The following is an 11020-nucleotide window of genomic DNA, read 5'->3' as shown; positions in this document are numbered from 1 at the left end:
GCCATGACGAGACTTCATGGTCAAGTGAAATACGGGTTAGACCGGAAGAGAAAGATAATATTTTAGACGGTATGTGCTGTGGTGACACAATGACCTGACACTGCAAATGCGCAGGAACCACTTACATCAGAACATTAGAAAATAGGAGCAGGAGTAAGCCATTCGGCCCGTCGAACCTGCTCCTCCATGTAATGAAGATCGTGAGGATCTGCTACCTTTACTCCACTTTCCCGCCATATTCCTACATCCCTGGATTCGCTTGGTGCCTAAAATCTATGGATCTCATGTCTTCAATATTCTCAATGACTGAGAATTCCACAGCTCTCTGAATTCCAAAGAGTCATAACCCTCTGAGTGAAGACATTCCTCCTCCTCTAAGTACGATAGATGGACCCCTTATCCTGAAGATTCGACCCCTTATTTCTAGGTTCTCCAGCCAGGAGGGAAGCAGCCTCTCAGTGTGTACCCTGTCAAACCCACTCATAATCTTGTACGTTTCAAATGGTTCACCTCTGATTCTTCCAGAGAATAACAGCCCATTTGCCTCAATTTCTCCTCATAGGGCAGCCTTCTCCTCCGAGGAACCAATTGAGTGAACCTTCGTTGCAACCTCCTGTAAGGCAAATACATGCTTCAGTAGATGAGGAAAGCAACACTCTACACAACACTATAGGTGTGTTGTTACCAAAGTCCCAACTTGCTGCAGAAAGATTTCCTTACTCTTATGTTTCAAACGCCTTACAATAAAAGCTAACATGTTACTCGCCTTCCTAATTCCTTGCTGTGCATTGATGCAAAATTGCTCCCATTCATATACACGGGTCCCTCTTGCAGTATCAATAAAGGGAAGAATGTTGTTATTGAAATTACTCACCCTGTTGCTCGACCACTTTTGCTACAGCCCCAGATATTTTCAAATTGGATTGGCGTTCCCGAAATCTACAACAGGCCGTCATTTCTTTTCTTTAGCTTTTATAAAGTGGAAGACTTTTGATGGGCTCTTGACGCTTAGATGTCCTCCAGCCTTTACGGATTCGAGATGCTGTGCACATTTCCAACCTCCATTATGCCAGTGGAGTCGAAAGTGAGTTCCTTAGCTGATGTGTTCTCTGATGATTGAAGCAAAATTGCAGGGACGCAGATCAGAAGTCTTTTCCATGTGCCAACAAGATAGTAACCCTTTACTTGCAGGGTCCAAGATCGAGCAGCGTTATAAAACTCCCGGTCGGCACCCTGTCTCGAAATTTCAATGTGAGGTGAATGCACATAACCAGGAATGAATTCCAACTGATGCATCTTCGATCCAATACTGGTAGCGGAGGGGTGGGGGGGGGGGAGGAGGGGGGGAGTTTCGCTCCACTTGTCACCATCTGGTCATCTTTGCACATGGCAATAAATAATCCTACATGTCACTGGAAGTAGGTAGCATTGATCATACTCTGGCTGCGACTCGGTAACGCCAGATGAATGATCCAAATGGTGAACGGTGATGAAAATCATTCAGACTTCATCGTATTCACTCTGCGGCCGCCAGAGGGCGCGATCACTCGCTGAATGGAAATTCATTGTCTCTCCATCTGCTCGAATTCTATTTGCTGCTCCGAGATCTGCGGAGTACTGCGCCATCTCCTGGTGGAAACTGAGAATGACCAGATAATCTGTTTTGGTAAAGTTGGTTCAGGTATGTCTATCGCCCCAGATAACCCTCGAGAATTCCCCTGTTATTCTCCGAAATAGTGGCTGTGAGATCCTTCCCATCTGCAGTCGGGACCTCGTTTTAACATCTCAGCCAAAATAAAGAGAGTACCTCGGTGCTACACCTCCACACGGTGCAGCACTTCCTCTGTCCTGCACTGGGGGTGTCAGCCTCGATTTTATGTTTAAATCTCGCTCCGGGGACTTAAACCCACAAACCTCTGACTCAGTGCCGAGGTGCTCCCCACTAAACCACGTCTGATATATAAAGACACATCAGAGGAAGTGGTCAGTCATACAAGATGCTTTGAGGTTCTCCCATCTGTAGAGATGATGAATACTGCATGGCCTTTTGAAACAACCAGCACTCTGCAGACTAATCAGGAAACCAAGAGTCGGATACACATTTTTTGATGAGGTAACAGAGAGGGTTAATGAGGGTAATGCGGTTGATGTGGTGTACATGAACTTCAAAAAAAGCGTTTGATAAAGTACTACATAACCGGCTTGTCAGCAAAGATAAAGCCCATGCAATAAAAGGGGCATTAGCAACATGGATACAAAGCAACATGGAACAGAGTAGTGGTAAACAGTTGGTGTTCAGTCTGAAGGAAGGCATATAGTGGGGTTCTCCAGGGACCACTGCTTGTCTTGATCGATATTAATAACATAGACTTGGGTGTGCAGGGCACATTTGCAAACTTTACAGTATTGTGAACCGTGAGGAGGATGGTGATAGATTTTAAGGGGACGTTACATCAAGCGACAACATACAAGTGCTGAAAACTATAGCAACAGGACGCGAAATCCCGGTCGTGACAAATTCGAATCAAATTTTCTGTGAATGCAGAGTTTAATTCGTCTCCCCCCGTGGAAGAAACGTCAAGCGAAACTGCCGACAGAGTCCGTTTCTGGAAGACATGTTCCAAGTCCCAAACCTCCTGTTCACAGGTCAGCACGAGCGTGTAATTAAACAGCTGCAATTTGCATTTATATACCGACTTCACCGTCCCGAGATAAACGGCCCGAAGAGCGTAAATCTGCCAACTATTTGACACAGAGTTACAGCAGAAATTGTTCGGAGGTGTGGGCCAAAGCTGGGAAGATTTGGAGGAGAGAGATGTGGAGGGGCTTTGGGAGGGAATGGCAGACCTGAGGTCGCTGTCAGAGGAAGGAGCGGCTGTGAAATGAAGAAGCGATTAGGATTAGCGGAGCAATAGCGCCACCTACCGCCCATCGATCGCCAATGCAGCCAATTTCGTTAATTCAGTACTGAGGTTTGCTGCATTGTTGGAGGGTCAGTACTGATGGAGTGCTGCACTGTCAGAGGGTCAGTACTGAGGGAGTGCTGCACTGTTGGAGCGTCAGTACTGAGGGAGTGCCGCACCATCAGATGGTCAGCACTGAGGGAGTGCTGCACTGTCCGAGGGTCAGTACTGAGGGAGTGCTGCATGTCAGAGTGTCAGTACTGAGGGAGTGCTGCACTGTCAGAGGGTTAGTACTGAGGTAATGCTGCACTGTCAGAGGGTCAGCACTGAGGGAGCACTGCACTGGCAGAGTGTCTGTACTGAGGGAGTGCTGCATGTCAGAGTGTCTGTACTGAGGAATTGCAGCACTGTCAGAGGGTCAGTACTGAGGGAGTGCTGCTCTGTCAGAGTGTCAGTACTGAGGGAGTGCTGCACTGTCAGAGGGGCAGTACTGAGGGAGTGCTGCACTCTCAGATGGTCAGTACTGAGGGAGTGCTGCACTGTCAGTGGGTCAGTACTGAGGGAGTGCTGCACTGTCTGAGTGTCCGAACTGAGGGAGTGCTGCACTGTCAGAGGGTCAGTACTGAGGGAGTGCTGCACTGTCAGAGGGTCAGTACTGAGGGAGTGCTGCACTGTCAGAGGGTCAGTACTGAGGAAGTGCTGCACTGTCCGAGGGTCAGTACTGTGGGAGTGCTGCACTCTCAGAGGGTCAGTACAGAGGGAGTGCTGAATTTGCACCTGAGATTTTAAACCAGCGGCTTGTCTGCCTTCTCAGGTGAGACACACTTTATCCCTTGGACTGTGTCCTGAGGCAAATCGCAAAGAAGCAGGCCATTCGGCCCAACAGATTCATGCTGGCGTTCATCCTCCACACGAGTTTCCTCGCTCCCGTCTTCATCTCACCCCATCAGTAGATCCTTCCAAATCTGCCCCACCCCCATTTGTTTATCCAGATTCCCTCTTGAATACATCTCCGCTATTCGCCTTATCCCACTCCCTACATCCTCCCACTCTCTGGGTAAAGAAGTTTCTCCTGAATTGCCGATTTTATTTATTAGTGACTATCTTTCTATTGATGGTTCGGAGTTCCTGACTCCCCCACAAGTGAAGACATCTTTTGCACGTCTACCCTATCAAAAACTCTTTCATAATCTTAAATCCCTCCATCAGATCACCCCCTCAGCCTTCTCTTTACAGCCCTTCCTGATAATTATAACCTCTCAGTTCTGATATCATCCTTGTCATTATTTTTTTGCCCCTTCTCCTGTATCTCTATAGCTCTTTAAAATGAATACCAGAACTGGGAAAAGTGTTCTAACTGTGGTCTAAGCTAGATTCTATACAAGTTTAACATGACTTCTCATCGCTCTATAATGTCCAGGGAACATTTAGAAGCAGCAATGGATTCCTACTTTGTGCCATGTTTGCAAAAGGACAAAGGGAAATATACTTACTTTGATGACTCCATAATCGCCTTTCTTTGAAAATGTTTTGTGTCCATATCCCAATCCTTCATTCAACGTCCGCCTTTATTGTTAGACATTTGTTGAACCTCTTCAACCAGAACCTCGCGTTACCTTCATCTGAAGAGCAAGCAGCATAAGAACCGAACAAAAGAGTAAAACCCTTAATGTTAGAGTTGAGGACCAGGTGCATGGGCTTTGGGTGTTGGTGTGCAGACAGATCAGCTGAAATGATAACAGCACCGCAACAGAACACCTGGGAACTTGCACACCCCTGGTTTGGCAGACCTGGGACTGTCTGAGTGATAGGTTAAGAGATTGCAGTGTGCACGATTTACTGTATACATTAAGAGTGTTCTGTTTGAGGACCCGTAGCCAGTGCTTCCTGAGATCCTGCAGGTTGTGGAGGGAAAATGCAGGTAAAGAAAAGGGCAAGGAACGGAGGCAGGGATTGGGATAAGGGGTGAATTGAGAGGGACAGAGAGAAAATAAGAGAGAAAGAAAGAAAGTGAGAAAGAAAGAAAGAAAGAAAGAAAGAAAGAAAGAAAGAAAGAAAGAAAGAAAGAAAGAAAGAAAGAAAGAAAGAAAGAAAGAAAGAAAGAAGGAAAGAAAGAAAGAAAGAAAGAAAAAGATAGAAAGAAAGAAAGAAAGAAAGAAAGAAAGAAAGAAAGAAAGAAAGAAAGAAAGAAAGGAAGAAAGAAAGAAAGGAAGGCTCGAGAGTGGCTGAATGGCCTCCTCCTGTTCCGGTGTAACAGATTCAAGAGGGGCTGAATGTCCTCCTCCTGTTCCTGTGTAACAGACTGCAAAGGGCCTGATTGTCCCGCTCCTGTTCCTGTGTAACAGACTCGAGAGGGGCTGAATGTCCTCCTGCTGTTCCCGTGTAACAGACTGGAGAGGGGCTGAATGTCCTCCTCCTGTTTCTGTGTAACAGGCTCTAGCGGGGCTGAATGTCCTCCTCCTGTTCCTGTGTAATAGACTGGAGAGGGGCTGAATGTCCTCCTCCCGGTCATGTGTAACAGACTGGAGAGGGGCTGAAAGTCCTCCTCCTTTTCCTGTGTAACAAGCTCGAGAGGGGCTGAAAGTCCTCCTCCTGTTCCTGTGCAACAGACTGGAGAGGGGCTGAATGACCTCCTCCTGTTCCTGTGTAACAGGCTCGAGAGGGGCTGAATGTCCTCCTCCTGTTCCTGTGTAACAGGCTCGAGAGGGGCTGAATGTCCTCCTCCTGTTCCTGTGTAACAGGCTCGAGAGGGGCCGAATGTCCTCCTTCTGTTCCTGTGTAACACACTGGAGAGGGGCTGAATGTCCTCCTCCTGTTCCTGTGTAACAGACTGGAGAGGGGCTGAATGTCCTCCTCCTGTTCCTGTGTAACAGACTGGAGAGGGGCTGAATGTCCTCCTCCTGTTCCTGTGTAACAGACTGGAGAGGGGTTGAATGTCCTCCTCCTGTTCCTGTGTAACAGACTGGAGAGGTGCTGAATGTCCGCCTCCTGTTCCTGTGTAACAGGCTCGAGAGGGGCTGAATGTCCTCCTCCTGTTCCTGTGTAACAGGCTCGAGAGGGGCTGAATGTCCTCCTCCTGTTCCTGTGTAGCAGACTGGAGAGGTGCTGAATGTCCTCCTCCTGTTCCTGTGTAGCAAGCTCGAGAAGGGCTGAATGTCCTCCTTCTGTTCCTGTGTAACAGACTGGAGAGGGGTTGAATGTCCTCCTCCTGTTCCTGTGTAACAGACTGGAGAGGGGTTGAATGTCCTCCTCCTGTTCATGTGAAACAGATTTGAGAGGGGCTGAATGCCCTTTAATTGTGCTACAAAGGTCTAACTAAATTTCAGCACCTCAATCTCAACTGCCATCACCAGGTGAAAGCCTCGGGAGCCGTTTAAGCGGCGGGGACTTGTAAATTTCGCGTTCCTCTTTTTTGTATGAGTGTCTATCACTGTGGGGACAACAGGGACACGGTAATAAAATCCAATGCAACCTCCGTACAAAAACCTCGTTCAACACACCTGGTGGAGGATCAGCAGAAGAGCAGTGACAACAGAGTGAACGAGTCAACATGGCCCAGGATTATGGCGGGAACTGGGCCCTTTTCATCATAAAGATGTCTCAGAATGGTCCAGCCTTATAAGCTAGAATATTCCTCTGGAAAAGAGAATAACTGTGTGTCATTTGTGTGGAAACTGGTTACTCTTTAACCTTTAAACCCCACCCTGGTGTCCTGGGACCAATATTGATCCCTCAACCAACATCACAAACAATGATCTGCTCATTAATCTCACTATTGTTTGATGGGACTTTCTTGGTACAATATCAGTTGCTGTGTCTCCCTGTGGTGACCACTTCATAAACAAACTGCTTCATTGGCTGGAAGCTGCTTTGTACGTCCTGATAATCTTGACCAGTGCTTCCGAAATGCTGAGCAGGTCAGTTTTAGCAATCAGTTTCCGACCGGGTTGATGTAACGTGATCTGCTGACGTGCTAACAACGCACCACTCAACTTCGGGGCCGGCACCAAACTGACGGTGTTAGGTAAGAAAAAGGGACGTTTTTTTCCCACTCCCTTCATGTCCAGCTGTTTGCATTCCAAGCTTGTTCCCCCCCAACCCTCCGCGGGCGGTTTAAAAAGTCAGGCTGATGACACTGGCCCTTCTTTCTGGTTTGCAAAGACCAGTCCAATATGACCCTCGTCTGTAAACCACCCCGTCCTGTCTCGTTCAGTTACAAGGGGAACATCTCCCGGGTCTGTTCATGACTGAGTTTAGAGCATCGTGCAGCAGAGATAGCTTACTTTGGCGATGGGACCAAGTTGACAGTGTTGGGTAAGGCGACTATGTATTTATGTTCCTCCAATCGATCAGAATCTATGTTCAGTTAAAAAAGCACCAGGAGTAATGTTCAGATATTAGATACATTAAAGGGTTAACTCATGAGGACTGGTTACTCAGACGAAGCTGACAGTCCCTCGAATATAGAATTTTAAGGGCTGATATCATGGAGGGGTTTGAGGTGTTGGATAGATAGAGAGAGAAACTGCTTCCTCAGGTTGCGGGGAGTCCAGAACAGTTTAAATTATTGCCATTCAGGGATGATATCAGGAAGCACTTCTTCATGCAAAGGTTAGTGGAAATGATGGATTCCACCCCGACCCCATAAAAAACAATCAGTTGAGACTGAGGGTCAATTGATAAATACAAATCCAAGATTGATAGAGCTGTGTAAAACAAAAGTATTGAGGGTTACAGAACCAAGGCGGATTGATGGAGTTAAGATTCAGATCAACCTTGATCGAACTGATCGAAGGGCTGAACGGTCACCTTCTGTCCCCATGTTCCACCGACCTTTACGGTCATTGACATAATAGGAACTTCAATGGAACAGACTTAACAGTCGAGAGGGATTGAAGGGGATTTTGTGACAGCCCCATACCAGTGTGCTCCAATTACGAAGCATATTTCGGAGATGGGACCAAACTGGTGGTTTTAGGTGAGTGAATGCATTCCTAACACTGGAAAAGTTGATTCAATTTGGGAATTCACGTGGGGTGGTCGAGGGGGTGAAAATGTAGAAATTTGGTGAATTAATTTCAATTCTTCAGCTTACAAGGGGAGACCTACAACTGCCGAATTCGTTTCACTGTCGGGAAGGGTTTTGAGTAGATACATAAGGGAGGGTCGCTAAAATAAACAGAACAAACAGTAATGTAGATACAAATAGAATGATTGCGCTTGTGAGAGCAAAACAAGAGGACACAGACATAGAAGGAAAAATGTCAGATTGCATCGTTCAGTATGCAGTTCTGGTCTGCATATTATAAAATAAATGATGTAGAGGCTCTGGATAAGGTAAATCAGAACAGATTAACAACTGTGCTGCCCAAACTGGGAAGTTGTAACTATTGGGGAATGTCGGACAGACTGGGACTCCTTTCTCGAGAGCAGTGAAGTTTGAGGGGTGACCTGGTCGACGTCTGCACGATTTTGAAAGCGGTTTCGATAGGGTAGACACACAGAAGTTTTTTCCACTTGTGGGGAGACCAGAACGGGGGGATCATAAATGTCAGATAGTCAGTAATAAATTCAATGGGGAATTCAGGAGAAATTTCTTTACCCAGACAGTGGTGCGAATGTGGAACTCACTACCACAAGGAGTGGGTTTAAAAAAGTAGATTGGATAAAAAAAATTGGATTAAATGAAGGGGATGAGAGGAGTCTCAAGTGGAGTGTAAACACTGGTATGGAGCAGATGGGCTGAATGGCCTGTTTGTGTGTTGTAAATTCTCTGCAATTCGAAATATTCCCTCTTGGCCTCGAGCAGCAATGGATGAAACTATTTTGAGACACACTATTTTCAAGTTACTAATCGAACTGGTGAGCTATCCATATCCAGTGGACAATGAGGTGTCAAGGGCCTCATGAGCTTTCCTCATTCACCAGGATAATACCGGTATTAAAAGAATTTAATTTCTGATGATGTGTTGTTTAAAGTAGGGTTGCAGTAAATTGAGAATTGGAGATTCAGGAGTGATCCAATTGATGTGTTTAAGATAATGATAGGATCTGATATCTCCTCTGGTGTGACGGGTCCAGAACAAGAGAGCAAAACCTTAAACTGATAGCTTGACCATTCAGGAGTGATGTCAAGAAGGACCTGTTTACAACATGCCCCGTGGAATCCAGAAATCTCTCCCACAGAAAGCTGAGGGAGTCAGTCGAAAATTTCAAATGTGTGGTTGATGATTTTTTGATCGGCAAAGATGCGAAAGGTTATGGAACCAAGAAGGCAGGTCGAAGGCGTTAAGGTACCATTGATTTATAATCTAATTAAATGTCGGAATAAGCACGAAGGGCTGAATGGTCTACTCCTGTTCCCCAGTTGCTATGTTCCTTTGGACAAAATTTCCTTATACTTGTCGGTTCTCCCTTATTATGAGGGGCTCCTTCGGAAAAGGACTCAAAGACAGGTGATGTTTTAATACATGAGTTTATCATTGTGCTCTGGTGACATTTATTATTTCGGAGCTGGGACTAAACTCACTGTTTTAGGTAAGATTATGTTTGCACATGTAGATATTTATATATGTAAACATCTCTTTTCATCTGTAAGTCTTTCTATTTCTTTATCTATCAATGTACCTATCTATTTGTTGGTCTGTGGATCCATATGTCTGTCTGTTTGTCCATCTACTTATCTATTTGTCTGTCCATACATCTGTCTACCCATCGTTGTATTTTGGTATTGTTGTTTAGTGCAGTGCGGGCGGGTATACCAACCTGCTACATTTTGGGGACGGGTCCACGTTGACGATTTTGGGTGAGTTCAGTTTCTTTGTTTTCAATGAAGCAAGGGTCACCTGTAAACATCTTGCAAGAAGGATTGAATGAATAATTGTGAGGGACTTAGAGAAAATCTCCTATTGTCAGGACTGCTACGGTGGATAACTGACGAACAGGTCCACATAGAGACGGGGCAGACAGTCTTGGGAATTCTGAGAGCTATAACTGCAAACTGCCTGGTTAGTCCACGAGTTTACATTAACTTACGGTTAGCTTGCGTTAACCAGAGGCCACTATCAAATATTAAGGAATGGCCCAGTGAGTTTATTTTCTTCCAAAAGAGAGTTGGGGAATGTTTTTGTGATGTGAGGTGATGATGTGGGTGCAGGGGGTATTCAACCTATGTATTTTGGAGATGGCACTAAATTAACTGTCCTGGGTAAGTGAGACGTTAGTCAAAATACGTCTCTTACTAGCATTGAAAACGTCGACTAGTTTACTCTCTTCAATTTAAAGAAAGGAGAGAGAATGTGAAAACAGGCAAAAGAGTAAGCATTGCATTGAAGAAGCAAGAATGTAAATAGCTAAATGTAGGAGATTGGAGGAGGGCTGGTGAGAGAGGAATTTGCAACCAGAGATCATGGCTGATCTGATGTTGGCCTCGATCCCTCTTTCCTACCTGTTCTCCATAATCCTTGGCTCCGCTCTCTATCTCAGTCTTGAATGCATTCACGGACTCAGTCTCCACAGGGCTGTGGAGGAGGGAATTCCAAAGATTCACGACTCCCTGATAGAAGAAATTCCTCCTCCACTCCGTCCTAAATGAGCGACCCCTCATTCTGAAACTGCGCCCTTTAATTCTACATGGGAACATTCTCTCAGCCTTTACCCTGTCAAGCGCCCTCAGAACCTTAGAATTTCCCAGAAGATCATCTCCCATTCTTCTTAACTCCAGATGGAGAGAAAACAGCAGACAGAACTGGAGGGAGATGGGAAATTGGATTTAAAACAATAAAAAAGAGACAGAGACGAGGAGATCAATTGCAGCAGAATGTAAGATAAAGAGCAATAGGGTGGAATAATGAAATAACACAATACAAAATGTTCCAACTATGTTCATTAACTATTGTGTATCGAGTTGAAGAAACGCAAGTTCTGTTACAACAGTATAACATTGCGTCAGGCAACGATGGTTATACTTTTGGGGGCAGTTCAAAACTCATGGTTTTAGGTAAGTGATATAGAATCGAATTAGCTCTTCAAAGGAAAGTGGAATCAGAGGGATGTCTGGTTGAAATTTAAAATTATTCAAACCTAGTTGCGGATCTGAGGACCTTATATATAAACAT

Source organism: Heterodontus francisci, unplaced genomic scaffold, assembly GCF_036365525.1.
Source record: "Heterodontus francisci isolate sHetFra1 unplaced genomic scaffold, sHetFra1.hap1 HAP1_SCAFFOLD_398, whole genome shotgun sequence".
Classification (NCBI taxonomy): Eukaryota; Metazoa; Chordata; class Chondrichthyes; order Heterodontiformes; family Heterodontidae; genus Heterodontus; species Heterodontus francisci.
Note: the sequence above shows the minus strand (reverse complement) of the source record.